Raw genomic sequence first — 27434 nt, forward strand, 5'->3', positions numbered from 1 at the left:
ATTGAAACCATCCTCTGCTAAGCAATCAATTTTACTGTTTCCACCATTGTAATTGAGGCAGGTTCGTTTCTAGGCCAACGCATTGTTCCTCTTCTTTGGAGGTGTTTTAAGGTCTTTGTGAACGAATTTTGCTCTTCATGATAGCAGAAGTAGTCAGTCTAAGCCATGCGAATCACAGACGTCACCGACATCACCGACATCACAGCTGTCACAGAAGCATTGGTGGTATAGTGGTGAGCATAGCTGCCTTCCAAGCAGTTGACCCGGGTTCGATTCCCGGCCAACGCATTTCTTTCAAGGTTTTGTCACCTGTCTCCTATGCTTGCTCTTTCATGGTAAAAAAATTTGCAGCTAGAAGCACCCTTTCAGCTCCTTACATTACAATGCTCCTCCCATTACAATGCTCCTCCCAAAAGGGTCCCATGGCTCTAGAGCCTCATCTGCTACATAACAACTTTCTTGTCCTAAGTATTAAGCCACGCGAAGCTCTGTAAACATCCCAGTCTTAGTCTTCTAATGTCAAAAATATTTTGACACTTAAAAAAAAAAAAAAAAAAAATTTCAAACAGTTACAGAGATTGATCGGTGGATTGCGTGGCTAAATGCGTGGATCAGACATGGGGGATTAGCTCAAATGGTAGAGCGCTCGCTTAGCATGCGAGAGGTAGCGGGATCGATGCCCGCATCCTCCAAAAACTTTTTGACTTTTTCAAACATCTTTTTAGCTAATGCTCATGGCACTCTTAGCCAAGCCAAAGAGTTGCACACACCTGGCCTTGCCAATCCTTCGATAGCTCAGCTGGTAGAGTGGAGGACTGTAGTAAAACAATTGGCAATCCTTAGGTCGCTGGTTCGATTCCGGCTCGTAGGACATTTTTTTGGGGGGTATGTTTTCATTTGGGATGTTTCAAGCTGCTGAAACACACACACTTCCGCTGACCCCTGCTCTTAACACTAGAAACACCCTTTCCAGAGAGGTCTCCCGTCAACATTGGGACTTTAAAACAGGCACAGAGACCAAGCTTTCAGTTGAGAGCACATCTAAGGCTCGCCAAAGAACCACCTTTAGCTGTGACGTGCAACCAAATCAAAAAGGGGACCTTGTCCCTGGGTGGGCTTGAACCACCAACCTTTTGGTTAACAGCCGAACGCGCTAACCGATTGCGCCACAGAGACAACGGTGCTGCATGCTTGTGACTAGGCACAAGCGAAAACCCAAATGCTGGTCTCCAGGTGGACTTCAGCCCATAACAATCGGCTTTTAAGCTAAACTTGCTGAAACGGCAGAGACCGCCTTCCCGCTAGCAGCTTGACAGGAACCAGAGGGTAGTTATGCTTCTCATCACCTTTACAGACAGAAGCAGAGTGGCGCAGCGGAAGCGTGCTGGGCCCATAACCCAGAGGTCGATAGATCGAAACCATCCTCTGCTAAGTAATCAATTTTACTGTTTCCACCATTGTAATTGAGGCAGGTTCGTTTCTAGGCCAACGCATTGTTCCTCTTCTTTGGAGGTGTTTTAAGGTCTTTGTGAACGAATTTTGCTCTTCATGATAGCAGAAATAGTCAGTCTAAGCCATGCGAATCACAGACGTCACCGACATCACCGACATCACAGCTGTCACAGAAGCGTTGGTGGTATAGTGGTGAGCATAGCTGCCTTCCAAGCAGTTGACCCGGGTTCGATTCCCGGCCAATGCATTTCTTTCAAGGTTTTGTCACCTGTCTCCTATGCTTGCTCTTTCATGGTAAAAAAATTTGCAGCTAGAAGCACCCTTTCAGCTCCTTACATTACAATGCTCCTCCCATTACAATGCTCCTCCCAAAAGGGTCCCATGGCTCTAGAGCCTCATCTGCTACATAACAACTTTCTTGTCCTAAGTATTAAGCCACGCGAAGCTCTGTAAACATCCCAGTCTTAGTCTTCTAATGTCAAAAATATTTTGACACTTAAAAAAAAAAAAAAAAAGTTTCAAACAGTTACAGAGATTGATCAGTGGATTGCGTGGCTAAATGCGTGGATCAGACATGGGGGATTAGCTCAAATGGTAGAGCGCTCGCTTAGCATGCGAGAGGTAGCGGGATCGATGCCCGCATCCTCCAAAAACTTTTTGACTTTTTCAAACATCTTTTTAGCTAATGCTCATGGCACTCTTAGCCAAGCCAAAGAGTTGCACACACCTGGCCTTGCCAATCCTTCGATAGCTCAGCTGGTAGAGTGGAGGACTGTAGTAAAACAATTGGCAATCCTTAGGTCGCTGGTTCGATTCCGGCTCGAAGGACATTTTTTGGGGGGGTATGTTTTCATTTGGGATGTTTCAAGCTGCTGAAACACACACACTTCCGCTGACCCCTGCTCTTAACACTAGAAACACCCTTTCCAGAGAGGTCTCCCGTCAACATTGGGACTTTAAAACAGGCACAGAGACCAAGCTTTCAGTTGAGAGCACATCTAAGGCTCGCCAAAGAACCACCTTTAGCTGTGACGTGCAACCAAATCAAAAAGGGGACATCGTCCCTGGGTGGGCTTGAACCACCAACCTTTCGGTTAACAGCCGAACGCGCTAACCGATTGCGCCACAGAGACAACGGTGCTGCATGCTCGTGACTAGGCACAAGCGAAAACCCAAATGCTGGTCTCCAGGTGGACTTCAGCCCATAACAATCGGCTTTACAGCTAAACTTGCTGAAACGGCAGAGACCGCCTTCCCGCTAGCAGCTTGACAGGAACCAGAGGGTAGTTATGCTTCTCATCACCTTTACAGACAGAAGCAGAGTGGCGCAGCGGAAGCGTGCTGGGCCCATAACCCAGAGGTCGATGGATCGAAACCATCCTCTGCTAAGCAATCAATTTTACTGTTTCCACCATTGTAATTGAGGCAGGTTCGTTTCTAGGCCAACGCATTGTTCCTCTTCTTTGGAGGTGTTTTAAGGTCTTTGTGAACGAATTTTGCTCTTCATGATAGCAGAAGTAGTCAGTCTAAGGCATGCGAATCACAGACGTCACCGACATCACCGACATCAAAGCTGTCACAGAAGCGTTGGTGGTATAGTGGTGAGCATAGCTGCCTTCCAAGCAGTTGACCCGGGTTCGATTCCCAGCCAACGCATTTCTTTCAAGGTTTTGTCACCTGTCTCCTATGCTTGCTCTTTCATTGTAAAAAAATTTGCAGCTAGAAGCACCCTTTCAGCTCCTTACATTACAATGCTCCTCAAATTACAATGCTCCTCCCAAAAGGGTCCCATGGCTCTAGAGCCTCATCTGCTACATAACAACTTTCTTGTCCTAAGTATTAAGCCACGCGAAGCTCTGTAAACATCCCAGTCTTAGTCTTCTAATGTCAAAAATATTTTGACACTTAAAAAAAAAAAAAAAAAAAAGTTTCAAACAGTTACAGAGATTGATCGGTGGATTGCGTGGCTAAATGCGTGGGTCAGACATGGGGGATTAGCTCAAATGGTAGAGCGCTCGCTTAGCATGCGAGAGGTAGCGGGATCGATGCCCGCATCCTCCAAAAACTTTTTGACTTTTTCAAACATCTTTTTAGCTAATGCTCATGGCACTCTTAGCCAAGCCAAAGAGTTGCACACACCTGGCCTTGCCAATCCTTCGATAGCTCAGCTGGTAGAGCGGAGGACTGTAGTAAAACAATCGGCAATCCTTAGGTCGCTGGTTCGATTCCGGCTCGAAGGACATTTTTTTGGGGGGTATGTTTTCATTTGGGATGTTTCAAGCTGCTGAAACACACACACTTCCGCTGACCCCTGCTCTTAACACTAGAAACACCCTTTCCAGAGAGGTCTCCCATCAACATTGGGACTTTAAAACAGGCACAGAGACCAAGCTTTCAGTTGAGAGCACATCTAAGGCTCGCCAAAGAACCACCTTTAGCTGTGACGTGCAACCAAATCAAAAAGGGGACCTCGTCCCTGGGTGGGCTTGAACCACCAACCTTTCGGTTAACAGCAGAAAGCGCTAACCGATTGCGCCACAGAGACAACGGTGCTGCATGCTCGTGACTAGGCACAAGCGAAAACCCAAATGCTGGTCTCCAGGTGGACTTCAGCCCATAACAATCGGCTTTTAAGCTAAACTTGCTGAAACGGCAGAGACCGCCTTCCCGCTAGCAGCTTGACAGGAACCAGAGGGTAGTTATGCTTCTCATCACCTTTACAGACAGAAGCAGAGTGGCGCAGCGGAAGCGTGCTGGGCCCATAACCCAGAGGTCGATGGATCGAAACCATCCTCTGCTAAGCAATCAATTTTACTGTTTCCACCATTGTAATTGAGGCAGGTTCGTTTCTAGGCCAACGCATTGTTCCTCTTCTTTGGAGGTGTTTTAAGGTCTTTGTGAACGAATTTTGCTCTTCATGATAGCAGAAGTAGTCAGTCTAAGCCATGCGCATCACAGACGTCACCGACATCACCAACATCACAGCTGTCACAGAAGTGTTGGTGGTATAGTGGTGAGCATTGCTGCTTCCAAGCAGTTGACCCGGGTTCGATTCCCGGCCAACGCATTTCTTTCAAGGTTTTGTCACCTGTCTCCTATGCTTGCTCTTTCATGGTAAAAATTTTTGCAGCTAGAAGCACCCTTTCAGCTCCTTACATTACAATGCTCCTCCCATTACAATGCTCCTCCCAAAAGGGTCCCATGGCTCTAGAGCCTCATCTGCTACATAACAACTTTCTTGTCCTAAGTATTAAGCCACGCGAAGCTCTGTAAACATCCCAGTCTTAGTCTTCTAATGTCAAAAATATTTTGACACTTAAAAAAAAAAAAAAAAAAGTTTCAAACAGTTACAGAGATTGATCGGTGGATTGCGTGGCTAAATGCGTGGGTCAGGCATGGGGGATTAGCTCAAATGTTAGAGCGCACGCTTAGCATGCGAGAGGTAGCGGGATCGATGCCCGCATCCTCCAAAAACTTTATGACTTTTTCAAACATCTTTTTAGCTAATGCTCATGGCACTCTTAGCCAAGCCAAAGAGTTGCACACAGCCGGCCTTGCCAATCCTTCGATAGCTCAGCTGGTAGAACGGAGGACTGTAGTAGAACAATCGACAATCCTTAGGTCGCTGGTTCGATTCCTGCTCGAAGGACTTTTTTTTGGGGGGTATGTTTTCATTTGGGATGTTTCAAGCTGCTGAAACACACACACTTCCGCTGACCCCTGCTCTTAACACTAGAAACACCCTTTCCAGACAGGTCTCCCGTCAACATTGGGACTTTAAAACAGGCACAGAGACCAAGCTTTCAGTTGAGAGCACATCTAAGGCTCGCCAAAGAACCACCTTTAGCTGTGACGTGCAACCAAATCAAAAAGGGGACCTCGTCCCTGGGTGGGCTTGAACCACCAACCTTTCGGTTAACAGCCGAACGCGCTAACCGATTGCGCCACAGAGACAACGGTGCTGCATGCTCGTGACTAGGCACAAGCGAAAACCCAAATGCTGGTCTCCAGGTGGACTTCAGCCCATAACAATCGGCTTTTAAGCTAAACTTGCTGAAACGGCAGAGACCGCCTTCCCGCTAGCAGCTTGACAGGAACCAGAGGGTAGTTATGCTTCTCATCTCCTTTACAGACAGAAGCAGAGTGGCGCAGCGGAAGCGTGCTGGGCCCATAACCCAGAGGTCGATGGATCGAAACCATCCTCTGCTAAGCAATCAATTTTACTGTTTCCACCATTGTAATTGAGGCAGGTTCGTTTCTAGGCCAACGCATTGTTCCTCTTCTTTGGAGGTGTTTTAAGGTCTTTGTGAACGAATTTTGCTCTTCATGATAGCAGAAGTAGTCAGTCTAAGCCATGCGAATCACAGACGTCACCGACATCACCGACATCACAGCTGTCACAGAAGCGTTGGTGGTATAGTGGTGAGCATAGCTGCCTTCCAAGCAGTTGACCCGGGTTCGATTCCCGGCCAACGCATTTGTTTCAAGGTTTTGTCACCTGTCTCCTATGCTTGCTCTTTCATGGTAAAAAATTTTGCAGCTAGAAGCACCCTTTCAGCTCCTTACATTACAATGCTCCTCCCATTACAATGCTCCTCCCAAAAGGGTCCCATGGCTCTAGAGCCTCATCTGCTACATAACAACTTTCTTGTCCTAAGTATTAAGCCACGCGAAGCTCTGTAAACATCCCAGTCTTAGTCTTCTAATGTCAAAAATATTTTGACACTTAAAAAAAAGATAATAAAAAAAAAAAAAAGTTTCAAACAGTTACCGACATCACACCTGTCACAGAAGCGTTGGTGGTATAGTGGTGAGCATTGCTGCTTCCAAGCAGTTGACCCGGGTTCGATTCCCGGCCAACGCATTTCTTTCAAGGTTTTGTCACCTGTCTCCTATGCTTGCTCTTTCATGGTAAAAAATTTTGCAGCTAGAAGCACCCTTTCAGCTCCTTACATTACAATGCTCCTCCCATTACAATGCTCCTCCCAAAAGGGTCCCATGGCTCTAGAGCCTCATCTGCTACATAACAACTTTCTTGTCCTAAGTATTAAGCCACGCGAAGCTCTGTAAACATCCCAGTCTTAGTCTTCTAATGTCAAAAATATTTTGACACTTAAAAAAAAAAAAAAAGTTTCAAACAGTTACAGAGATTGATCGGTGGATTGCGTGGCTAAACGCGTGGGTGAGGCATGGGGGATTAGCTCAAATGGTAGAGCGCTCGCTTAGCATGCGAGAGGTAGCGGGATCGATGCCCGCATCCTCCAAAAACTTTATGACTTTTTCAAACATCTTTTTAGCTAATGCTCATGGCACTCTTAGCCAAGCCAAAGAGTTGCACACACCCGGCCTTGCCAATCCTTCGATAGCTCAGCTGGTAGAGCGGAGGACTGTAGTAGAACAATCGGCAATCCTTAGGTCGCTGGTTTGATTCTGGCTCGAAGGACATTTTTTTGGGGGGTATGTTTTCATTTGGGATGTTTCAAGCTGCTGAAACACACACACACTTCCGCTGACCCCTGCTCTTAACACTAGAAACACCCTTTCCAGACAGGTCTCCTGTCAACATTGGGACTTTAAAACAGGCACAGAGACCAAGCTTTCAGTTGAGAGCACATCTAAGGCTCGCCAAAGAACCACCTTTAGCTGTGACGTGCAACCAAATCAAAAAGGGGACCTCGTCCCTGGGTGGGCTTGAACCACCAACCTTTCGGTTAACAGCCGAACGCGCTAACCGATTGCGCCACAGAGACAACGGTGCTGCATGCTTGTGACTAGGCACAAGCGAAAACCCAAATGCTGGTCTCCAGGTGGACTTCAGCCCATAACAATCGGCTTTTAAGCTAAACTTGCTGAAACGGCAGAGACCGCCTTCCCGCTAGCAGCTTGACAGGAACCAGAGGGTAGTTATGCTTCTCATCTCCTTTACAGACAGAAGCAGAGTGGCTCAGCGGAAGCGTGCTGGGCCCATAACCCAGAGGTCGATGGATCGAAACCATCCTCTGCTAAGCAATCAATTTTACTGTTTCCACCATTGTAATTGAGGCAGGTTCGTTTCTAGGCCAACGCATTGTTCCTCTTCTTTGGAGGTGTTTTAAGGTCTTTGTGAACGAATTTTGCTCTTCATGATAGCAGAAGTAGTCAGTCTAAGCCATGCGAATCACAGACGTCACCGACATCACCGACATCACCGACATCACAGCTGTCACAGAAGCGATGGTGGTATAGTGGTGAGCATAGCTGCCTTCAAAGCAGTTGACCCCGGTTCGATTCCCGGCCAACGCATTTGTTTCAAGGTTTTGTCACCTGTCTCCTATGCTTGCTCTTTCATGGTAAAAAATTTTGCAGCTAGAAGCACCCTTTCAGCTCCTTACATTACAATGCTCCTCCCATTACAATGCTCCTCCCAAAAGGGTCCCATGGCTCTAGAGCCTCATCTGCTACATAACAACTTTCTTGTCCTAAGTATTAAGCCACGCGAAGCTCTGTAAACATCCCAGTCTTAGTCTTCTAATGTCAAAAATATTTTGACACTTAAAAAAAAAAAAAAAGTTTCAAACAGTTACAGAGATTGATCGGTGGATTGCGTGGCTAAATGTGTGGGTCAGGCATGGGGGATTAGCTCAAATGGTAGAGCGCTCGCTTAGCATGCGAGAGGTAGCGGGATCGATGCCCGCATCCTCCAAAAACTTTATGACTTTTTCAAACATCTTTTTAGCTAATGCTCATGGCACTCTTAGCCAAGCCAAAGAGTTGCACACACCCGGCCTTGCCAATCCTTCGATAGCTCAGCTGGTAGAGCGGAGGACTGTAGTAGAACAATCGGCAATCCTTAGGTCGCTGGTTTGATTCCGGCTCGAAGGACATTTTTTTGGGGGGTATGTTTTCATTTGGGATGTTTCAAGCTGCTGAAACACACACACTTCCGCTGACCCCTGCTCTTAACACTAGAAACACCCTTTCCAGACAGGTCTCCCGTCAACATTGGGACTTTAAAACAGGCACAGAGACCAAGCTTTCAGTTGAGAGCACATCTTAGGCTCGCCAAAGAACCACCTTTAGCTGTGACGTGCAACCAAATCAAAAAGGGGACCTCGTCCCTGGGTGGGCTTGAACCACCAACCTTTCGGTTAACAGCCGAACGCGCTAACCGATTGCGCCACAGAGACAACGGTGCTGCATGCTCGTGACTAGGCACAAGCGAAAACCCAAATGCTGGTCTCCAGGTGGACTTCAGCCCATAACAATCGGCTTTTAAGCTAAACTTGCTGAAACGGCAGAGACCGCCTTCCCGCTAGCAGCTTGACAGGAACCAGAGGGTAGTTATGCTTCTCATCACCTTTACAGACAGAAGCAGAGTGGCGCAGCGGAAGCGTGCTGGGCCCATAACCCAGAGGTCGATGGATCGAAACCATCCTCTGCTAAGCAATCAATTTTACTGTTTCCACCATTGTAATTGAGGCAGGTTCGTTTCTAGGCCAACGCATTGTTCCTCTTCTTTGGAGGTGTTTTAAGGTCTTTGTGAACGAATTTTGCTCTTCATGATAGCAGAAGTAGTCAGTCTAAGCCATGCGCATCACAGACGTCACCGACATCACCAACATCACAGCTGTCACAGAAGTGTTGGTGGTATAGTGGTGAGCATTGCTGCTTCCAAGCAGTTGACCCGGGTTCGATTCCCGGCCAACGCATTTCTTTCAAGGTTTTGTCACCTGTCTCCTATGCTTGCTCTTTCATGGTAAAAATTTTTGCAGCTAGAAGCACCCTTTCAGCTCCTTACATTACAATGCTCCTCCCATTACAATGCTCCTCCCAAAAGGGTCCCATGGCTCTAGAGCCTCATCTGCTACATAACAACTTTCTTGTCCTAAGTATTAAGCCACGCGAAGCTCTGTAAACATCCCAGTCTTAGTCTTCTAATGTCAAAAATATTTTGACACTTAAAAAAAAAAAAAAAAAAGTTTCAAACAGTTACAGAGATTGATCGGTGGATTGCGTGGCTAAATGCGTGGGTCAGGCATGGGGGATTAGCTCAAATGTTAGAGCGCACGCTTAGCATGCGAGAGGTAGCGGGATCGATGCCCGCATCCTCCAAAAACTTTATGACTTTTTCAAACATCTTTTTAGCTAATGCTCATGGCACTCTTAGCCAAGCCAAAGAGTTGCACACAGCCGGCCTTGCCAATCCTTCGATAGCTCAGCTGGTAGAACGGAGGACTGTAGTAGAACAATCGACAATCCTTAGGTCGCTGGTTCGATTCCTGCTCGAAGGACTTTTTTTTGGGGGGTATGTTTTCATTTGGGATGTTTCAAGCTGCTGAAACACACACACTTCCGCTGACCCCTGCTCTTAACACTAGAAACACCCTTTCCAGACAGGTCTCCCGTCAACATTGGGACTTTAAAACAGGCACAGAGACCAAGCTTTCAGTTGAGAGCACATCTAAGGCTCGCCAAAGAACCACCTTTAGCTGTGACGTGCAACCAAATCAAAAAGGGGACCTCGTCCCTGGGTGGGCTTGAACCACCAACCTTTCGGTTAACAGCCGAACGCGCTAACCGATTGCGCCACAGAGACAACGGTGCTGCATGCTCGTGACTAGGCACAAGCGAAAACCCAAATGCTGGTCTCCAGGTGGACTTCAGCCCATAACAATCGGCTTTTAAGCTAAACTTGCTGAAACGGCAGAGACCGCCTTCCCGCTAGCAGCTTGACAGGAACCAGAGGGTAGTTATGCTTCTCATCTCCTTTACAGACAGAAGCAGAGTGGCGCAGCGGAAGCGTGCTGGGCCCATAACCCAGAGGTCGATGGATCGAAACCATCCTCTGCTAAGCAATCAATTTTACTGTTTCCACCATTGTAATTGAGGCAGGTTCGTTTCTAGGCCAACGCATTGTTCCTCTTCTTTGGAGGTGTTTTAAGGTCTTTGTGAACGAATTTTGCTCTTCATGATAGCAGAAGTAGTCAGTCTAAGCCATGCGAATCACAGACGTCACCGACATCACCGACATCACAGCTGTCACAGAAGCGTTGGTGGTATAGTGGTGAGCATAGCTGCCTTCCAAGCAGTTGACCCGGGTTCGATTCCCGGCCAACGCATTTGTTTCAAGGTTTTGTCACCTGTCTCCTATGCTTGCTCTTTCATGGTAAAAAATTTTGCAGCTAGAAGCACCCTTTCAGCTCCTTACATTACAATGCTCCTCCCATTACAATGCTCCTCCCAAAAGGGTCCCATGGCTCTAGAGCCTCATCTGCTACATAACAACTTTCTTGTCCTAAGTATTAAGCCACGCGAAGCTCTGTAAACATCCCAGTCTTAGTCTTCTAATGTCAAAAATATTTTGACACTTAAAAAAAAGATAATAAAAAAAAAAAAAAGTTTCAAACAGTTACCGACATCACACCTGTCACAGAAGCGTTGGTGGTATAGTGGTGAGCATTGCTGCTTCCAAGCAGTTGACCCGGGTTCGATTCCCGGCCAACGCATTTCTTTCAAGGTTTTGTCACCTGTCTCCTATGCTTGCTCTTTCATGGTAAAAAATTTTGCAGCTAGAAGCACCCTTTCAGCTCCTTACATTACAATGCTCCTCCCATTACAATGCTCCTCCCAAAAGGGTCCCATGGCTCTAGAGCCTCATCTGCTACATAACAACTTTCTTGTCCTAAGTATTAAGCCACGCGAAGCTCTGTAAACATCCCAGTCTTAGTCTTCTAATGTCAAAAATATTTTGACACTTAAAAAAAAAAAAAAAGTTTCAAACAGTTACAGAGATTGATCGGTGGATTGCGTGGCTAAACGCGTGGGTGAGGCATGGGGGATTAGCTCAAATGGTAGAGCGCTCGCTTAGCATGCGAGAGGTAGCGGGATCGATGCCCGCATCCTCCAAAAACTTTATGACTTTTTCAAACATCTTTTTAGCTAATGCTCATGGCACTCTTAGCCAAGCCAAAGAGTTGCACACACCCGGCCTTGCCAATCCTTCGATAGCTCAGCTGGTAGAGCGGAGGACTGTAGTAGAACAATCGGCAATCCTTAGGTCGCTGGTTTGATTCTGGCTCGAAGGACATTTTTTTGGGGGGTATGTTTTCATTTGGGATGTTTCAAGCTGCTGAAACACACACACACTTCCGCTGACCCCTGCTCTTAACACTAGAAACACCCTTTCCAGACAGGTCTCCTGTCAACATTGGGACTTTAAAACAGGCACAGAGACCAAGCTTTCAGTTGAGAGCACATCTAAGGCTCGCCAAAGAACCACCTTTAGCTGTGACGTGCAACCAAATCAAAAAGGGGACCTCGTCCCTGGGTGGGCTTGAACCACCAACCTTTCGGTTAACAGCCGAACGCGCTAACCGATTGCGCCACAGAGACAACGGTGCTGCATGCTTGTGACTAGGCACAAGCGAAAACCCAAATGCTGGTCTCCAGGTGGACTTCAGCCCATAACAATCGGCTTTTAAGCTAAACTTGCTGAAACGGCAGAGACCGCCTTCCCGCTAGCAGCTTGACAGGAACCAGAGGGTAGTTATGCTTCTCATCTCCTTTACAGACAGAAGCAGAGTGGCTCAGCGGAAGCGTGCTGGGCCCATAACCCAGAGGTCGATGGATCGAAACCATCCTCTGCTAAGCAATCAATTTTACTGTTTCCACCATTGTAATTGAGGCAGGTTCGTTTCTAGGCCAACGCATTGTTCCTCTTCTTTGGAGGTGTTTTAAGGTCTTTGTGAACGAATTTTGCTCTTCATGATAGCAGAAGTAGTCAGTCTAAGCCATGCGAATCACAGACGTCACCGACATCACCGACATCACCGACATCACAGCTGTCACAGAAGCGATGGTGGTATAGTGGTGAGCATAGCTGCCTTCAAAGCAGTTGACCCCGGTTCGATTCCCGGCCAACGCATTTGTTTCAAGGTTTTGTCACCTGTCTCCTATGCTTGCTCTTTCATGGTAAAAAATTTTGCAGCTAGAAGCACCCTTTCAGCTCCTTACATTACAATGCTCCTCCCATTACAATGCTCCTCCCAAAAGGGTCCCATGGCTCTAGAGCCTCATCTGCTACATAACAACTTTCTTGTCCTAAGTATTAAGCCACGCGAAGCTCTGTAAACATCCCAGTCTTAGTCTTCTAATGTCAAAAATATTTTGACACTTAAAAAAAAAAAAAAAGTTTCAAACAGTTACAGAGATTGATCGGTGGATTGCGTGGCTAAATGTGTGGGTCAGGCATGGGGGATTAGCTCAAATGGTAGAGCGCTCGCTTAGCATGCGAGAGGTAGCGGGATCGATGCCCGCATCCTCCAAAAACTTTATGACTTTTTCAAACATCTTTTTAGCTAATGCTCATGGCACTCTTAGCCAAGCCAAAGAGTTGCACACACCCGGCCTTGCCAATCCTTCGATAGCTCAGCTGGTAGAGCGGAGGACTGTAGTAGAACAATCGGCAATCCTTAGGTCGCTGGTTTGATTCCGGCTCGAAGGACATTTTTTTGGGGGGTATGTTTTCATTTGGGATGTTTCAAGCTGCTGAAACACACACACTTCCGCTGACCCCTGCTCTTAACACTAGAAACACCCTTTCCAGACAGGTCTCCCGTCAACATTGGGACTTTAAAACAGGCACAGAGACCAAGCTTTCAGTTGAGAGCACATCTTAGGCTCGCCAAAGAACCACCTTTAGCTGTGACGTGCAACCAAATCAAAAAGGGGACCTCGTCCCTGGGTGGGCTTGAACCACCAACCTTTCGGTTAACAGCCGAACGCGCTAACCGATTGCGCCACAGAGACAACGGTGCTGCATGCTCGTGACTAGGCACAAGCGAAAACCCAAATGCTGGTCTCCAGGTGGACTTCAGCCCATAACAATCGGCTTTTAAGCTAAACTTGCTGAAACGGCAGAGACCGCCTTCCCGCTAGCAGCTTGACAGGAACCAGAGGGTAGTTATGCTTCTCATCTCCTTTACAGACAGAAGCAGAGTGGCTCAGCGGAAGCGTGCTGGGCCCATAACCCAGAGGTCGATGGATCGAAACCATCCTCTGCTAAGCAATCACTTTCACTGTTTCCACCATTGTAATTGAGGCAGGTTCGTTTCTAGGCCAACGCATTGTTCCTCTTCTTTGGAGGTGTTTTAAGGTCTTTGTGAACGAATTTTGCTCTTCATGATAGCAGAAGTAGTCAGTCTAAGCCATGCGAATCACAGACGTCACCGACATCACCGACATCACCGACATCACAGCTGTCACAGAAGCGATGGTGGTATAGTGGTGAGCATAGCTGCCTTCAAAGCAGTTGACCCGGGTTCGATTCCCGGCCAACGCATTTGTTTCAAGGTTTTGTCACCTGTCTCCTATGCTTGCTCTTTCATGGTAAAAAATTTTGCAGCTAGAAGCACCCTTTCAGCTCCTTACATTACAATGCTCCTCCCATTACAATGCTCCTCCCAAAAGGGTCCCATGGCTCTAGAGCCTCATCTGCTACATAACAACTTTCTTGTCCTAAGTATTAAGCCACGCGAAGCTCTGTAAACATCCCAGTCTTAGTCTTCTAATGTCAAAAATATTTTGACACTTAAAAAATAAAAAATAAAAAAAAATAAAAAGTTTCAAACAGTTACCGACATCACAGCTGTCACAGAAGCGTTGGTGGTATAGTGGTGAGCATTGCTGCTTCCAAGCAGTTGACCCGGGTTCGATTCCCGGCCAACGCATTTGTTTCAAGGTTTTGTCACCTGTCTCCTATGCTTGCTCTTTCATGGTAAAAAATTTTGCAGCTAGAAGCACCCTTTCAGCTCCTTACATTACAATGCTCCTCCCATTACAATGCTCCTCCCAAAAGGGTCCCATGGCTCTAGAGCCTCATCTGCTACATAACAACTTTCTTGTCCTAAGTATTAAGCCACGCGAAGCTCTGTAAACATCCCAGTCTTAGTCTTCTAATGTCAAAAATATTTTGACACTTTAAAAAAAAAAAAAAAAAAAAAAAGTTTCAAACAGTTACAGAGATTGATCGGTGGATTGCGTGGCTAAATGTGTGGGTCAGACATGGGGGATTAGCTCAAATGGTAGAGCGCTCGCTTAGCATGCGAGAGGTAGCGGGATCGATGCCCGCATCCTCCAAAAACTTTTTGACTTTTTCAAACATCTTTTTAGCTAATGCTCATGGCACTCTTAGCCAAGCCAAAGAGTTGCACACACCTGGCCTTGCCAATCCTTCGATAGCTCAGCTGGTAGAGCGGAGGACTGTAGTAGAACAATCGGCAATCCTTAGGTCGCTGGTTCGATTCCGGCTCGAAGGACATTTTTTTGGGGGGTATGTTTTCATTTGGGATGTTTCAAGCTGCTGAAACACACACACACTTCCGCTGACCCCTGCTCTTAACACTAGAAACACCCTTTCCAGACAGGTCTCCCGTCAACATTGGGACTTTAAAACAGGCACAGAGACCAAGCTTTCAGTTGAGAGCACATCTAAGGCTCGCCAAAGAACCACCTTTAGCTGTGACGTGCAACCAAATCAAAAAGGGGACCTCGTCCCTGGGTGGGCTTGAACCACCAACCTTTCGGTTAACAGCCGAACGCGCTAACCGATTGCGCCACAGAGACAACGGTGCTGCATGCTCGTGACTAGGCACAAGCGAAAACCCAAATGCTGGTCTCCAGGTGGACTTCAGCCCATAACAATCGGCTTTACAGCTAAACTTGCTGAAACGGCAGAGACCGCCTTCCCGCTAGCAGCTTGACAGGAACCAGAGGGTAGTTATGCTTCTCATCTCCTTTGCAGACAGAAGCAGAGTGGCGGAGCGGAAGCGTGCTGGGCTCATAACCCAGAGGTCGATGGATCGAAACCATCCTCTGCTAAGCAAGCAATTTTACTGTTTCCACCATTGTAATTGAGGCAGGTTCGTTTCTAGGCCAACGCATTGTTCCTCTTCTTTGGAGGTGTTTTAAGGTCTTTGTGAACGAATTTTGCTCTTCATGATAGCAGAAGTAGTCAGTCTAAGCCATGCGAATCACAGACATCACAGAAGCGTTTGTGGTATAGTGGTGAGCATAGCTGCCTTCCAAGCAGTTGACCCGGGTTCGATTCCCGGCCAACGCATTTCTTTCAAGGTTTTGTCACCTGTCTCCTATGCTTGCTCTTTCATGGTAAAAAATTTTGCAGCTAGAAGCACCCTTTCAGCTCCTTACATTACAATGCTCCTCCCATTACAATGCTCCTCCCAAAAGGGTCCCATGGCTCTAGAGCCTCATCTGCTACATAACAACTTTCTTGTCCTAAGTATTAAGCCACGCAAAGCTCTGTAAACATCCCAGTCTTAGTCTTCTAATGTCAAAAATATTTTGACACTTAAAAAAAAAAATTGAGTCATTGAGAATGTTTAGACACATGTTGGTATAGTCATCATGAGTTTTTGGGGACCAACTTACCCAATACCAGGAGTCCATTGTACTTTGGGCCCGCTATATAGACGACATAGCGATTATCTGGTCCGGTTCAGCAGATTAATTTGAAAAATTCATTGCTGCTTTGAACATCAACAATATAGGACTCAAATTCACCCACGAGATCAATAAAAATACCCTGAATTTCCTAGATGTCATTTTGGAATGTAATCCTGAAGGTAAAATAAGCACTAAGGTATTCAGGAAACCCTCAGCTGGCAACAACTTATTGAGATGGGAGAGCCACCATCCCCCACCTCTGAAGAAAGGAATCCCTAAGGGACAGTATTTCCGGGCTAGAAGAAATTGTTCCTCGGATTTCAGCTTCAAAACTGAAGCTGCTAACCTTAGATCACGTTTTAGGGACAGGGGGTACCCCGATCGCATTTTGAGGAATGCATATCAATGTGCACAACAGAAAACCAGCGAAAGTCTGTTACGACCAAAAGAGAAAGAGGACACAGATATGAGTACACGCATTATTGCCACCTATGACGCCGCACCTGAAGACATCAGACGGATTATCAATAATTTCTGGCCCATGCTGAAATCTGGCCCAGTAGTTGGGTTTAGAAGATCTAAAAATTTGAATGACTTGCCTGTGCCCTAAAGGGTATGTTGGGAAATCGTTTAGATAATTTAAACGCCGTATCTTGGAACACATTGGTGACATTAAAAACAAATGAGACAAGACTTTATCACATCATATGCATTCAGTTCACCCTGGCTGTCCTCTTAACATCTCGTTCCAGGCCATAGAAATAGTTAAATTGGACAATAGAGGAGGTGATTTGGATAAGAGATTACTGCAAACAGAAGCGAGATGGATATACCGTTTGAAAACCGTAATTCCCACTGGTTTGAATTATGTAATATATTTTGCTTCGTTTATATAACTGAGTGACTATCCCTCCCGGTTCTTTAATTTAATTCTCCATCTTAAGTGGTTTACACGAACAACATATGGTAATTTTTATACAGGACACATATGTAGCTTTTTACCCTAACTCACCCCCTCTGTTCCCAGGGAGGTGTTTCAATTTCCATCCCTTGTCAAACTTACCTTGAATTAATTCTCCATCATAGGTCTTTTCCCTGGTTTTATTTTATGACCGTTGATAACTGTAGGTCCCAATTGCCATTTATCTATCTATTGTTCTAGATTATTAGGTACAGCGTCATGGGTAATATGATGTACCCTTGTTCATGATATCTAGAGATTCTCTGGTGTCTGGTATTGTGCCAAGGGACTGGCGCAAGGCTAATGTGGTACCAATCTTCAAGAAGGGCTCTAGACCGGTAAGTCTAACGTGCATTGTGGGTAAATTGTTTGAAGGACTTATAAGGGATTACATACAGGAATACATAGGGGATAATAGTATTATAAGTGATAGCCAGCATGGGTTTACTAAGGATAGAAGTTGTCAAACCAATCTAATTTGCTTTTATGAAGAGGTGAGTAGAAGCCTTGACAGAGGAATGGCTGTGGATATAGAGGGGGGGCTGTGTATATAGAGGGGGGCTGTGGATATAGAAGGGGGGCTGTGTATATAGAGGGGGGCTGTGTATATAGAGGGGGGCTGTGTATATAGAGGGGGGGCTGTGTATATAGAGGGGGGCTCTGTATATAGAGGAATGGCTGTGGATATAGTGTTTCTGGATTTTGCCAAAGCGTTTGATACTGTCCCTCACAGACGTCTGACAGGTAAGTTAAGGTCCTTGGGCTTGGAAACTTTAGTTTGTAACTGGATTGAACACTGGCTCATGGATCGTACCCAGAGAGTGGTGGTCAATGATTCGTACTCTGATTGGTCCCCGGTAATTAGTGGTGTACCCCAAGGTTCAGTACTGGGCCTGCTGTTGTTTAATTTATTTATCAATGATATAGAGGATGGTAATAACAGCTCTGTATATAGAGGGGGGCTGTGTATATAGAGGGGGGCTGTGTATATAGAGGGGGGCTGTGTATATAGAGGGGGGCTGTGTATATAGAGGGGGCTGTGTATATAGAGGGGGGGCTGTGTATATAGAGGGGGGGCTGTGTATATAGAGGGGGGGCTGTGTATATAGAGGGGGGGCTGTGTATATATAGAGGGGGGCTGTGTATATAGAGGGGGGCTCTGTATATAGAGGGGGCTGTGTATATATAGGGGGGCTGTGTATATAGAGGGGGGCTGTGTATATATAGAGGATGGTAATAACAGCTCTTTTTCTATCTTTGCAGATGACACCAAGCTTTGTAGCACAGTACAGTCTATAGAGGATGTGTATATAGAGGGGGGCTGTGTATATAGAGGGGGGCTGTGTATATAGAGGATGGTATTAACAGCTCTGTTTCTATCTTTGTTTCTAAGCTTTGTAGCACGGTACAGTCTATAGAGGATGTGTATAAGTTACAAGATGACTTGGATAGACTAAGTGTCTGGGCATCCACTTGGCAAATGAGGTTCAATGTGGATAAGTTATGCATCTGGGTCCTAATAACCTGCAGCGTCGTATGTCTTAGGGGGGCTGTGTATATAGAGGGGGGGCTGTGTATATAGAGGGGGGCTGTGTATATAGAGGGGGCTGTGTATATAGAGGGGGGGCTGTGTATATAGAGGGGGGCTGTGTATACTAATAACCTGCAGCATCGTATGTCTTAGGGGGGATTAAACTGTCAGAGTCACTGGTAGAGAAGGATCTGGGTGACTTGTAGATCACAGACTACAGAATAGCACAATGTCAGGCTGCTGCTTCCAAAGCCGGCAGGATATTGTCATGTATCAAAAGAGGCCTGGACTCCAGGGACAGGGACATAATACTCCCCCTTTATAAAGCATTGGTACAGTCTATAGTGTATAATACTCCCCCTTTATAAAGCATTGGTACAGTCTATAGTGTATAATACTCCCCCTTTATAAAGCATTGGTACGGCCTTACCTGGAATATGCTGTTCAGTTTTGGTCGCCTGTTCATAAAAGGGACACTGCGGAGTTGGAAAGGGTGCAAGACGCGCGACTAAACTAATATGGAGAATGGAACATCTTAGCTATGAGGAGCGATTAAAGGAGTTACAATTGTTTAGTCTTGAGAAGAGACGTATAAGGGGGGATATGATAAACGTATATAAGTATATAAATGGCCCATACAAAAAATATGGAGAAAAACTGTTCCAGGTTAAACCCCCCCAAAGGACGAGGGGGCACTCCCTCCGTCTGGAGAAGAAAAGGTTTAGTCTAAAGGGGCGACACGCCTTCTTTACCGTGAGGACTGTGAACTTATGGAACAGTCTACCTCAGGAACTGGTCACAGCAGGAACAATTAATAGCTTTAAAACAGGATTAGATACATTCCTGGAACAAAATAACATTAATGCTTATGCAGAATTATAAAACTACATCTCTTCCCCTTATCCCCTTACACCCTTCACTTCAATTCCCTGGTTGGACTTGATGGACGTCTGTCTTTTTTCAACCATACTAACTATGTAACTATGTAACTATGTAACTCCTTTCTATTCTTTCCATCTTTTTAACATTTATCATGTATTTTATATTTGTAAGGAATACACGTAATAGATAATTTTTTTCTATATCTTAGGCTGTTTTGCCCCTTTGGAACGCAAGTTTAGCTATTCTTCATCCGTTCCGGGTACGATGCTTTCCACCAGGCCGGATATGAGCTTGCTGTGCGTTCCATTGCCCAGTATTGTGTCTCACGTAAAATGGCGGAGAATACCTACGCAGGCCGGCTTACAATGCCGGATATGCGTTCCAAGCCCCGGATGTAGATGGACTCCTGCGTTCCCTCTACCGGAAATGTGTCAGTAATGTGCGCCTTCAGGGCTATTTAAACGCCGAAACGGCGGCACTTACACAGCGGCGTCCACCGGGGTCCAGCAGCCACCATGAAGGGCAAGACAGCACCATAGGTAAGGTCTCACTACACGATCATTGTAGTGTTTCCTCTCTCTTTAATTTCTGACCACGGCTTAGTACTGTTTTCTATATATGTATTCACAGTATGCTGTACTTCAGTCCTCTCGGTTTTTCCCTCATCTTCTGGGATTTCCCTACACTGTAAGCTTGACATCAACAGGTTAGTGTTTTTTGTGCTATCCACATATGTGGTTCTGTATATTTATCTATAACTAGATAGTTCGTGGCAGTTCATCTGAGCTTGGAATATTATTATTCTTTTATCTTAGTGTAATCCTCATCCCTTGGATATATATTGGTTGTTATTTGGTGGCATATCTAGGTCTTTGGACTTCTATCTTCAGTCCACTTTATACCCACGAGTTGGGGTAAGTGGACATTGACACCTTTTAAGTATGTTTTCATGCATTAGTTTCTAGGTCATTGTGCTTTCTATATATATATATATATATATATATATATATATATATATATATATTACAGGTGTTTGGTCCTGGTGTTCCCTGATTGGGACAACATCGTTATTACTAGCTGCACATGGTTATCTTTTTTGGTCTTACTACATATGGTAAGCCCTCTCCTGCTTTCTTGTTTGCATTATGAACTTATCGCCCATTATTGGGGCACTTTTTTTAAATTATGTCCCTTCTCTTTTTTCTTTTTTCAGTGTAATATCCCTGCATTCATCAAGCAACTGTTCAATTGGCTGGGATATCATTTGGCCATGCACATAACCTTATGTTATGGCTACATTATTATTTGAATATATTATTATCTGAATGTGGTATAATGTTGGAGTCTTGTCCATGTGCACAATAGAGTCTTTGACCAAACAAACACCTGTATTTCCTGGTGACCGCTTGACTGACTATCTTTGACCCACTGACGCTGCACTAACCTATCTTTACTCATCTTATTGTTCCATCTAATACTCTGCATTAACATTAGTTGTGCCTACTAATATTGTTATCTAACATTTATGTGATTATCAATCCTGCTATCTAATATATCTTTACTGGGTTTGTGTAACCTCTTCGGCCTCCTCTCGTTCCCTGATGAGCACTGTCCATTATCGGGTGAAACGCGTTGGTAGAGAGGTTAGCTCATATAGTATTATCATCATTATATTTCTCTGTTTCCATTCCCTATCCACACTTAGTTCAGGAGTGTCCACCTTAGATAGGTAGGAACTCTAGTGTAGTAATTCACCTGTACCCTATTCCCCCCATCCCCCATGATTTGTGGACCGTGTTTAATATTTTATACGCTCATTTCTGTATATATTGTATGTTGGGCACTTTATTTTTGAGTAAATAATAATTTCTAATATCTAGGTTTGCCTAATTGGTGTTTTCTTCTACTTTTAAATAGAAATTAAAGAAAGAAAAATTAAAAAAGGGGGTCCTCTGTATGTAACAAATCCTTCCATGTCTCCACTCAACCCAAGACATCACATATAGACATCCAACACCTATAGTTATAATAGTAACACTTTATTGAGTTGCATAACATAATACTCTTTATCTTAAAGATGTTCATTAGGGGCAAAATGCGTGGCCATTCTTCCCAGAATTTCAGTAATGCATATTCTCTTTGTTCTTCCTTAAAGTACAATAAAAAATAAAACAAGTATTATAATCAAATAATTAATTTACAAGAAGACAGTGTCATGTGTCGGAAACTCATATAGATGCAGGTGAGGGCAGTACTTCATCTGGGGTTGAGCTGACTATAATTGTGTAGCATTAAATTCAACATTGAGGCCTTTTGGTTTTAGCGTATTTAATTGGTAAATCCACCACAACTCTCTCTTGCGCAACATGGCCAATCTGTCTCCTCCTCTAGTCGGAGGAGGTACATGATCAATGGCCATGTAGCGCAAGTCCTTTTTGGTGTGACCCACCTCTGAAAAATGCTTGGAGACCAGTTTCCTAGGGGGATGCGAACACGATTGTGGCCAAGTGTATATACTGAAAATGTTGATTTTAAGAAGAAATTTGAGGCTATATCAGATAGATATGCGCTGGATATCATTCTACTGAATTTGGATTTCTTACAACAGGAGCTATTGAGTGCACAGAAGAGGCTTAAGGAGTTTGAGGAGACAATAACCCCTTAAGGACTCAGGGTTTTTCCGTTTTTGCACTGTAGTTTTTTCCTCCTTACCTTTTAAAAATCATAACCCTTTCAATTTTCCCCCTAAAAATCCATATTATGGCTTATTTTTTGCGTCACCAATTCTACTTTGCAGTGACATCAGTCATTTTACCCCAAAATTCACGACGAAACGGAAAAAAAATCATTGTGCGACAAAATCGAAGAAAAAACGCCATTTTGTAACTTTTGGGGGCTTCCGTTTCTACGCAGTGCATATTTCGGTAAAAATTACACCTTATCATTATTCTGTAGGTCCATAAGGTTAAAATGATCCCCTACTTATATAGGTTTAATTTTGTCGCACTTCTGGAAAAAATCATAACTACATGCAGGAAAATGTATACGTTTAAAAATGTCCTCTTCTGACCCCTATAACTTTTTTATTTTTCCATGTACAGGGCGGTATGAGGGCTCATTTTTTGCTCCGTGATCTGAATTTTTTATCGGTATGATTTTTGTTTTGATCAGACTTTTTGATCACTTTTTATTCATTTTTTAATGGTATAAAAAGTGACCAAAATACGCTTTTTTGGACTTTGGACTTTTGACCGTGCGGTTTAATTAACAATATATTTTTATAGTTCGGACATTTACGCATGCGGCGATACCACATATGTTTATTTTTATTTTTATTTACACTGTTTTATTTTTTTTATGGGAAAAGGGGAGTGATTCAAACTTTTATTAGAGAAGGGGTTAAATGACCTTTATTAACACTTTTTTAAACTTTTTTTTTTGCAGTGTTATAGGTCCCATAGGGACCTATAACACTGCACACACTGTTCTCTTATACTGATCATTGTTATCCCATAGGGACCTATAACACTGCACACACTGATCTCTTACACAGATCACAGGCGTGTATTAACACGCCTGTGATCAGTGTTAGCGGCGCTTGACTGCTCCTGCCTGGATCTCAGGCACGGAGCAGTCATTCGTCGATCGGACACCGAGGAGGCAGGTAAGGGCCCTCCCGGTGTCCCGAACAGCGATTTCACCGCGGCGGTCCCGAACAGCCCGACTGACTAGCCGGGATACTTTCACTTTCGAAGCGGCGGTCAGCTTTGACCACCGCTTCTAAAGGGTTAATACCACACATTGCCGCGATCGGCGATGTGTGGTATTAGCCGCGGGTCCCGGCCGTTGATGAGCGTCGGGACCGACGCGATGTGAAGCTTCATATCGCGGGAGCCGGCGAAGGACGTAAATATACGTCCTGCGTCGTTAAGGGGTTAAAGACTATGTTAATTGGTGATGATCTTGTTATTTATATGGATACATTTAACACATTTTTGGAGAAATTAAAAACCAACTCTATGGACATTAAGAAAAAGAAGTGGCATAGGGATTTGGGTGACTACACCAAGGAAAGAGTCTATACATGGAACCAGAATAATAACCAGGGCGAGAATATTGATTATAATTTGAAACACAAGAATAAATCTGTTTCTAAAGACTTTAATGTTAATTCTTCCTCCCTAGCACAAGATTTTTTAGCAGAGGAGATACCATCTACCCCTATAGGAAACCCACCAGGAGAGGTGGTCGGAAGCGACACAGATCCAGGAAGGACAAGAAATCAATGTCAACAGAAACAGCTACCTCCTCGCTCACAACCCACACAGAAAAGACAACAAAAGTAACAGACACAGTGGTAAATATCTCTAAACATTGTATATCAGATGCACAAATGTCATTACTGTCAAAAGGCTTGTCATACTGCCCTAGTAATCACACGGACTGGTTTGAGCTAGAATGTGATCTGCACATTTTTTTTTAGAACTATTAAGTTAAAATTATGGTTTAAAAACAATGAGTCTGGAATTGGTACACGGCAAGAAACTGAAAAAAGCACACAAATTAAATTGAGGGACAAATTAAATTGATCTATTTAATAAGAGTAATTTTAACCCAGTAGTGGTGATGCATCCATTAGATACCTATATGTCACTGGTGAGAAAGGATTTGGAAAAACTCAAATTGTCCTCAGAAGGCCAAAAGGTCAAATTCCCCAATTTATCTGTTGCCGAGAGACAGGCCATAGATGAACTAGTCCGTAGCCACGACCTCACCATCAAATCAGCTGATAAGGGTGGTGGGGTCGTGGTTATGGACACGATAGACTACAAAAATGAAGTGTACAGACAACTCATAGACACTAACACATATAAGAAATTTGACTGTGATCCAATGAAAGATATCATGCGGAAACTAGTGTTGATTGTTGAGCAGGCATTTTCTAATAATATTATAGATGAACAACTTAAAGATTTTTTAATCGTTGAATATCCTAAAACACCGTGTCTATATGTATTACCTAAGATACATAAATCTCTAATCATGCCCCCAGGAAGACCTATAGTCTCCGGACGTGATGCTATCTTGAGCAAGGCATCCATCTTTCTAGACAGAGTATTGAGACCATTCGTGTTTCAATCCAAATCATACATACGAGACACCAGTGATTTTTAGTTGAAAATACGAGACATACAGATCCCAGACAGTGTGATTTTGGTGTCATTTGATATAACAAGTCTTTATACATCTATAGACCACACTAAAGGAATGACTGCAGTGCAGAAAGTTTTGTCCACATCTCAGTTCCCCATGGCGGCCCAGGATTTTATGTTAGAGTTATTATTTCTTATTCTCACCAATAATTATTTTGTTTTTGATGAACCATATTATTTACAGTTAGTTGGGACCGCCATGGGGACAAATGTGGCACCTATGTATGCTAATCTGTACGTCAGTTCTCTGCAGGAGTATGTCGTCTATGGATCCCACCACTTCAGGCATTGCCTGGGGTGGTGGAGGTTCATTGACGACATCTTCCTCCTGTGGGATGGCACCACAGACCAACTCAGTGACTTTCATGACTTTTTGAATCAGATAGACAATAACATTGCATTCACTATGACTCAATCGAGGGACTGTGTTAACTTTGTAGACGTGTTGATTGTTAAAGCTAGAGGCAGACTGGAGACGAGACTGTACACTAAACCAACGGACAAAAATAAGTTGCTACACTATAACAGTAACCATCCGAGACGAATGATCAATTCACTGCCCTCCAACTTCTTACAACGTGGGTATCCGCCACATGTTATTGATAAAAATCAACTGTAACAACACTAGACAGAGAAATAACACTTCGACCAAAACAGAGGACTAGACCTAACAGAATCCCTTTTATATCTACTTATGGACAACATAGCCAAGGTATTGCCAAGATCTTAAACAAGCATTGGCACATCTTGAGAGACAGTTTCTCTGACATGGGAGAATTTACTAATAATCCGCTCATGTCATACAAAGGATCAGGAAATTTAAAAGACAAATTAGTCAAAACAGTAAAAGTATGGCCTGTAAAGAAAACAGTAAAAGTATGGCCTGTAAAGAAAAAGATGGGACAGACATTTCTAACAACAAAAAAACTAGGTTCATTTCCCTGTTTGTCATGTGTGAATTGTGTTCAGATGTCAAAGGGATCATCTTTTATACATCCTGAAACACTACGCTCCTACCAAATTAACTACTTTTTAACCTGTTATTCTACGTGGGTTATATACCTCCTACAATGTCCATGTAAGCTTCTATATATAGGCCAAACCACCTGGAGTTTGAAAGTCAGGATGTACAATCACCGGTACAATATAAGGAAAAAGAAAATGGACTTACCGGTCTCCAAGCATTTTTCAGAGGTGGGTCACAACGAAAAGGACTTGCGCTACATGGCCATTGATCATGTACCTCCTCCAACTAGAGGAGGAGACAGATTGGCCATGTTGCACAAGAGAGAGTTGTGGTGGATTTACCAATTAAATACACCAAAACCAAAAGGCCTCAATGTCGAATTTAATGCTACACAATTATAGTCAGCTCAACCCCAGAGGAAGTACTGCCCTCACCTGCATCTATATTGTCACGATGCCGGCTGGCAGGAGGTGGATCCTCTGTGCCAGAGAGGGATTGGCGTGGACTGTGCTAGTGGACCGGTTCTAAGTCACTACTGGTTTTCACCAGAGCCCGCCGCAAAGCGGGATGGTCTTGCTGCGGCGGTAGTGACCAGGTCGTATCCACTAGCAACGGCTCAACCTCTCTGACTGCTGAAGATAGGCGCGGTACAAGGGAGTAGACAGAAGCAAGGTCGGACGTAGCAGAAGGTCGGGGCAGGCAGCAAGGATCGTAGTCAGGGGCAACGGCAGGAGGTCTGGAACACAGGCTAGGAACACACAAGGAAACGCTTTCACTGGCACAATGGCAACAAGATCCGGCGAGGGAGTGCAGGGGAGTGAGGTATAAATAGGGAGTGCACAGGTGAACACACTAATTAGAACCACTGCGCCAATCAGCGGCGCAGTGGCCCTTTAAATCGCAGAGACCCGGCGCGCGCGCGCCCTAGGGAGCGGGGCCGCGCGCGCCGGGACAGGACCGACGGAGAGCGAGTCAGGTACGGGAGCCGGGGTGCGCATCGCGAGCGGGCGCCACCCGCATCGCGAATCGCATCCCGGCTGGAGGCGGTATCGCAGCGCACCGGGTCAGTGGATCTGACCGGAGCGCTGCAGTAGCGAGAGTGTAGCGAGCGCTCCGGGGAGGAGCGGGGACCCGGAGCGCTCGGCGTAACATATATGAGTTTCCGACACATGACACTGTCTTCTTGTAAATTAATTATTTGATTATAATACTTGTTTTATTGTTTATTGTACTTTTAGGAAGAACAAAGAGAATATGCATTACTGAAATTCTGGGAAGGATGGCCACGTATTTTGCCACTAATGAACATCTTTAAGATAAAGAGTATTATGTTATGCAACTCAATAAAGTGTTACTATTATAACTATAGGTGTTGGATGTCTATATGTGATGTCTTGGGTTGAGTGGAGAAATGGAAGGATTGGTTACATACAGAGGACCCCCTTTTTTTAATTTTTCTTTCTTTAATTTCTATTTAAAAGTAGAAGAAAACACCAATTAGGCAAACCTAGATATTAGAAATTATTATTTACTCAAAAATAAAGTGCCCAACATACAATATATACAGAAATGAGCGTATAAAATATTAAACATGGTCCACAAAGCATGGGGGATGGGGGGAATAGGGTACAGGTGAATTACTACACTAGAGTTCCTACCTATCTAAGGTGGACACTCCTGAACTAAGTGTGGATAGGGAATGGAAACAGAGAAATATAATGATGATAATACTATATGAGCTAACCTCTCTACCAATGCGTTTCACCCGATAATGGACAGTGCTCATCAGGGAACGAGAGGAGGCCGAAGAGGTTACACAAACCCAGTAAAGATATATTAGATAGCAGGATTGATAATCACATAAATGTTAGATAACAATATTAGTAGGCACAACTAATGTTAATGCAGAGTATTAGATGGAACAATAAGATGAGTAAAGATAGGTTAGTGCAGCGTCAGTGGGTCAAAGATAGTCAGTCAAGCGGT

General features: G+C 44.5%; 24 non-coding genes across 24 annotated transcripts; 16 read left to right on the plus strand and 8 right to left on the minus strand.

Annotated features, from left to right (window-relative positions):
* The first annotated feature begins 619 nt into the window (after positions 1 to 619).
* Positions 620 to 692, plus strand: TRNAA-AGC (transfer RNA alanine (anticodon AGC)). The gene has a single exon. It is a non-coding gene; the product is annotated as a tRNA-Ala (tRNA).
* Positions 693 to 1627: 935 nt separating this feature from the next.
* Positions 1628 to 1699, plus strand: TRNAG-UCC (transfer RNA glycine (anticodon UCC)). The gene has a single exon. It is a non-coding gene; the product is annotated as a tRNA-Gly (tRNA).
* A 329-nt stretch (positions 1700 to 2028) lies between these two features.
* TRNAA-AGC (transfer RNA alanine (anticodon AGC)) lies at positions 2029 to 2101 on the plus strand. Its single transcript has one exon. It is a non-coding gene; the product is annotated as a tRNA-Ala (tRNA).
* Positions 2102 to 2193: 92 nt separating this feature from the next.
* TRNAY-GUA (transfer RNA tyrosine (anticodon GUA)) lies at positions 2194 to 2280 on the plus strand. Its single transcript is given in 2 exon segments — positions 2194 to 2230; positions 2245 to 2280. It is a non-coding gene; the product is annotated as a tRNA-Tyr (tRNA).
* A 231-nt stretch (positions 2281 to 2511) lies between these two features.
* Positions 2512 to 2585, minus strand: TRNAN-GUU (transfer RNA asparagine (anticodon GUU)). Its single transcript has one exon. It is a non-coding gene; the product is annotated as a tRNA-Asn (tRNA).
* Positions 2586 to 3440: 855 nt separating this feature from the next.
* On the plus strand, positions 3441 to 3513 carry TRNAA-AGC (transfer RNA alanine (anticodon AGC)). Its single transcript has one exon. It is a non-coding gene; the product is annotated as a tRNA-Ala (tRNA).
* Positions 3514 to 3605: 92 nt separating this feature from the next.
* TRNAY-GUA (transfer RNA tyrosine (anticodon GUA)) lies at positions 3606 to 3692 on the plus strand. The gene is given in 2 exon segments: positions 3606 to 3642; positions 3657 to 3692. It is a non-coding gene; the product is annotated as a tRNA-Tyr (tRNA).
* A 1640-nt stretch (positions 3693 to 5332) lies between these two features.
* Positions 5333 to 5406, minus strand: TRNAN-GUU (transfer RNA asparagine (anticodon GUU)). The gene has a single exon. It is a non-coding gene; the product is annotated as a tRNA-Asn (tRNA).
* Positions 5407 to 5857: 451 nt separating this feature from the next.
* TRNAG-UCC (transfer RNA glycine (anticodon UCC)) lies at positions 5858 to 5929 on the plus strand. The gene has a single exon. It is a non-coding gene; the product is annotated as a tRNA-Gly (tRNA).
* A 714-nt stretch (positions 5930 to 6643) lies between these two features.
* On the plus strand, positions 6644 to 6716 carry TRNAA-AGC (transfer RNA alanine (anticodon AGC)). The gene has a single exon. It is a non-coding gene; the product is annotated as a tRNA-Ala (tRNA).
* A 412-nt stretch (positions 6717 to 7128) lies between these two features.
* On the minus strand, positions 7129 to 7202 carry TRNAN-GUU (transfer RNA asparagine (anticodon GUU)). Its single transcript has one exon. It is a non-coding gene; the product is annotated as a tRNA-Asn (tRNA).
* Positions 7203 to 8061: 859 nt separating this feature from the next.
* Positions 8062 to 8134, plus strand: TRNAA-AGC (transfer RNA alanine (anticodon AGC)). The gene has a single exon. It is a non-coding gene; the product is annotated as a tRNA-Ala (tRNA).
* Positions 8135 to 8226: 92 nt separating this feature from the next.
* Positions 8227 to 8313, plus strand: TRNAY-GUA (transfer RNA tyrosine (anticodon GUA)). The gene is given in 2 exon segments: positions 8227 to 8263; positions 8278 to 8313. It is a non-coding gene; the product is annotated as a tRNA-Tyr (tRNA).
* Positions 8314 to 8544: 231 nt separating this feature from the next.
* Positions 8545 to 8618, minus strand: TRNAN-GUU (transfer RNA asparagine (anticodon GUU)). The gene has a single exon. It is a non-coding gene; the product is annotated as a tRNA-Asn (tRNA).
* Positions 8619 to 9953: 1335 nt separating this feature from the next.
* Positions 9954 to 10027, minus strand: TRNAN-GUU (transfer RNA asparagine (anticodon GUU)). Its single transcript has one exon. It is a non-coding gene; the product is annotated as a tRNA-Asn (tRNA).
* Positions 10028 to 10478: 451 nt separating this feature from the next.
* Positions 10479 to 10550, plus strand: TRNAG-UCC (transfer RNA glycine (anticodon UCC)). Its single transcript has one exon. It is a non-coding gene; the product is annotated as a tRNA-Gly (tRNA).
* A 714-nt stretch (positions 10551 to 11264) lies between these two features.
* Positions 11265 to 11337, plus strand: TRNAA-AGC (transfer RNA alanine (anticodon AGC)). The gene has a single exon. It is a non-coding gene; the product is annotated as a tRNA-Ala (tRNA).
* A 412-nt stretch (positions 11338 to 11749) lies between these two features.
* Positions 11750 to 11823, minus strand: TRNAN-GUU (transfer RNA asparagine (anticodon GUU)). The gene has a single exon. It is a non-coding gene; the product is annotated as a tRNA-Asn (tRNA).
* Positions 11824 to 12682: 859 nt separating this feature from the next.
* On the plus strand, positions 12683 to 12755 carry TRNAA-AGC (transfer RNA alanine (anticodon AGC)). The gene has a single exon. It is a non-coding gene; the product is annotated as a tRNA-Ala (tRNA).
* Positions 12756 to 12847: 92 nt separating this feature from the next.
* TRNAY-GUA (transfer RNA tyrosine (anticodon GUA)) lies at positions 12848 to 12934 on the plus strand. Its single transcript is given in 2 exon segments — positions 12848 to 12884; positions 12899 to 12934. It is a non-coding gene; the product is annotated as a tRNA-Tyr (tRNA).
* A 231-nt stretch (positions 12935 to 13165) lies between these two features.
* On the minus strand, positions 13166 to 13239 carry TRNAN-GUU (transfer RNA asparagine (anticodon GUU)). The gene has a single exon. It is a non-coding gene; the product is annotated as a tRNA-Asn (tRNA).
* Positions 13240 to 14495: 1256 nt separating this feature from the next.
* On the plus strand, positions 14496 to 14568 carry TRNAA-AGC (transfer RNA alanine (anticodon AGC)). The gene has a single exon. It is a non-coding gene; the product is annotated as a tRNA-Ala (tRNA).
* Positions 14569 to 14660: 92 nt separating this feature from the next.
* On the plus strand, positions 14661 to 14747 carry TRNAY-GUA (transfer RNA tyrosine (anticodon GUA)). Its single transcript is given in 2 exon segments — positions 14661 to 14697; positions 14712 to 14747. It is a non-coding gene; the product is annotated as a tRNA-Tyr (tRNA).
* A 233-nt stretch (positions 14748 to 14980) lies between these two features.
* TRNAN-GUU (transfer RNA asparagine (anticodon GUU)) lies at positions 14981 to 15054 on the minus strand. The gene has a single exon. It is a non-coding gene; the product is annotated as a tRNA-Asn (tRNA).
* Positions 15055 to 27434: the final 12380 nt, after the last annotated feature.

The sequence above is a fragment of the Hyla sarda genome, chromosome 3 (assembly GCF_029499605.1).
Source record: "Hyla sarda isolate aHylSar1 chromosome 3, aHylSar1.hap1, whole genome shotgun sequence".
Lineage (NCBI taxonomy): Eukaryota > Metazoa > Chordata > Amphibia > Anura > Hylidae > Hyla > Hyla sarda.